The sequence below is a fragment of the Esox lucius genome, unplaced genomic scaffold, assembly GCF_011004845.1.
Source record: "Esox lucius isolate fEsoLuc1 unplaced genomic scaffold, fEsoLuc1.pri S27, whole genome shotgun sequence".
NCBI lineage: Eukaryota > Metazoa > Chordata > Actinopteri > Esociformes > Esocidae > Esox > Esox lucius.
This window is the reverse complement of record NW_022995025.1, coordinates 122,956-126,504: the sequence shown is the minus strand read 5'-3', so window position 1 is coordinate 126,504 and position 3,549 is coordinate 122,956.

Here is a 3,549-nt window from a genome sequence, read left to right as displayed (position 1 = left end):
ATTGCAAATGTACACAAAATTGGATTATCAATAGAACACATGGGAACATACTCCCCCAGTCCAAATTTTGAACAATACATGGCAAATGTACAAGCTATACTTGCCAAATGAACGCCCAATGGAATTACCCATAATACACTTCACTCCATACTCCCCCAGTCCAAATTTTGAAATTTACTGGGCAAATGTACATTTTCAGTGTATTACATTGCCGGTGGCAGTGTAATACATTGCAAATGTACACAAAATTGGATTATCAATAGAACACATGGGAACATACTCCCCCAGTCCAAATTTTGAACAATACATGGCAAATGTACATAATATACTTGCCAAATGTACGCCCAATGGAATTACCCATAATACACTTCACTCCATACTCCCCCAGTCCAAATTTTGAAATTTACTGGGCAAATGTACATTTTCAGTGTATTACATTGCCGGTGGCTGTGTAATACATTGCAAATGTACACAAAATTGGATTATCAATAGAACACATGGGAACATACTCCCCCAGTCCAAATTTTGAACAATACAGGGCAAATGTACAAGCTATACTTGCCAAAAGACCACCCAATGGAATTACCCATAATACACTTCACTCCATACTCCCCCAGTCCAAATTTTTAAATTTACTGGGCAAATGTACATTTTCAGTGTATTACATTGCCGGTGGCAGTGTAATACATTGCAAATGTACACAAAATTGGATTATCAATAGAACACATGGGAACATACTCCCCCAGTCCAAATTTTGAACAATACAGGGCAAATGTACAAGCTATACTTGCCAAAAGACCACCCAATGGAATTACCCATAATACACTTCACTCCATACTCCCCCAGTCCAAATTTTGAAATTTACTGGGCAAATGTACATTTTCAGTGTATTACATTGCCGGTGGCAGTGTAATACATTGCAAATGTACACAAAATTGGATTATCAATAGAACACATGGGAACATACTCCCCCAGTCCAAATTTTGAACAATACATGGCAAATGTACATAATATACTTGCCAAATGTACGCCCATGGAATTACCCATAATACACTTCACTCCATACTCCCCCAGTCCAAATTTTGAAATTTACTGGGCAAATGTACATTTTCAGTGTATTACATTGCCGGTGGCTGTGTAATACATTGCAAATGTACACAAAATTGGATTATCAATAGAACACATGGGAACATACTCCCCCAGTCCAAATTTTGAACAATACAGGGCAAATGTACAAGCTATACTTGCCAAAATGACCACCCAATGGAATTACCCATAATACACTTCACTCCATACTCCCCCAGTCCAAATTTTTAAATTTACTGGGCAAATGTACATTTTCAGTGTATTACATTGCCGGTGGCAGTGTAATACATTGCAAATGTACACAAAATTGGATTATCAATAGAACACATGGGAACATACTCCCCCAGTCCAAATTTTGAACAATACAGGGCAAATGTACAAGCTATACTTGCCAAAAGACCACCCAATGGAATTACCCATAATACACTTCACTCCATACTCCCCCAGTCCAAATTTTGAAATTTACTGGGCAAATGTACATTTTCAGTGTATTACATTGCCGGTGGCAGTGTAATACATTGCAAATGTACACAAAATTGGATTATCAATAGAACACATGGGAACATACTCCCCCAGTCCAAATTTTGAACAATACTTGGCAAATGTACATAATATACTTGCCAAATGTACGCCTAATGGAATTACCCATAATACACTTCACTCCATACTCCCCCAGTCCAAATTTTGAAATTTACTGGGCAAATGTACATATCCAGTGTATTACATTGCCGGATGCAGTGTAATACATTGCAAATGTACACAAAATTGGATTATCAATAGAACACATGGGAACATACTCCCCCAGACCAAATTTTGAACAATACATGGCAAATGTACAAGCTATACTTGCCAAATGTACGCCCAATGGAATTACCCATAATACACTTCACTCCATACTTCCCCCAGTCCAAATTTTGAAATTTACTGGGCAAATGTACATTTTCAGTGTATTACATTGCCGGTGGCAGTGTAATACATTGCAAATGTACACAAAATTGGATTATCAATAGAACACATGGGAACATACTCCCCCAGTCCAAATTTTGAACAATACTTGGCAAATGTACATAATATACTTGCCAAATGTACGCCTAATGGAATTACCCATAATACACTTCACTCCATACTCCCCCAGTCCAAATTTTGAAATTTACTGGGCAAATGTACATATCCAGTGTATTACATTGCCGGTGGCAGTGTAATACATTGCAAATGTACACAAAATTGGATTATCAATAGAACTCATGGGAACATACTCCCCCAGTCCAGATTTTGAACAATACTTGGCAAATGTACATAATATACTTGCCAAATGTACGCCTAATGGAATTACCCATAATACACTTCACTCCATACTCCCCCAGTCCAAATTTTGACATTTACTGGCCAAATGTACATATCCAGTGTATTACATTGCCGGTGGCTGTGTAATACATTGCAAATGTACACAAAATTGGATTATCAATAGAACACATAGGAACATACTCCCCCAGTCCAAATTTTGAACAATACAGGGCAAATGTACATAATATACTTGCCAAATGTACGCCTAATGGAATTACCCATAATACACTTCACTCCATACTCCCCCAGTCCAAATTTTGAAATTTACTGGGCAAATGTACATATCCAGTGTATTACATTGCCGGTGGCTGTGTAATACATTGCAAATGTACACAAAATTGGATTATCAATAGAACACATGGGAACATACTCCCCCAGTCCAAATTTTGAACAATACATGGCAAATGTACAAGCTATACTTGCCAAAAGACCACCCAATGGAATTACCCATAATACACTTCACTCCATACTTCCCCCAGTCCAAATTTTGAAATTTACTGGGCAAATGTACATATTCAGTGTATTACATTGCCGGTGGCTGTGTAATACATTGCAAATGTACACAAAATTGGATTATCAATAGAACACATGGGAACATACTCCCCCAGTCCAAATTTTGAACAATACTTGGCAAATGTACATAATATACTTGCCAAATGTACGCCTAATGGAATTACCCATAATACACTTCACTCCATACTCCCCCAGTCCAAATTTTGAAATTTACTGGGCAAATGTACATATTCAGTGTATTACATTGCCGGTGGCAGTGTAATACATTGCAAATGTACACAAAATTGGATTATCAATAGAACACATAGGGAACATACTCCCCCAGTCCAAATTTTGAACAATACATGGCAAATGTACAAGCTATACTTGCCAAATGTACCACCCAATGGAATTACCCATAATACACTTCACTCCATACTTCCCCCAGTCCAAATTTTGAAATTTACTGGGCAAATGTACATTTTCAGTGTATTACATTGCCGGTGGCAGTGTAATACATTGCAAATGTACACAAAATTGGATTATCAATAGAACACATAGGAACATACTCCCCCAGTCCAAATTTTGAACAATACATGGCAAATGTACAAGCTATACTTGCCAAAA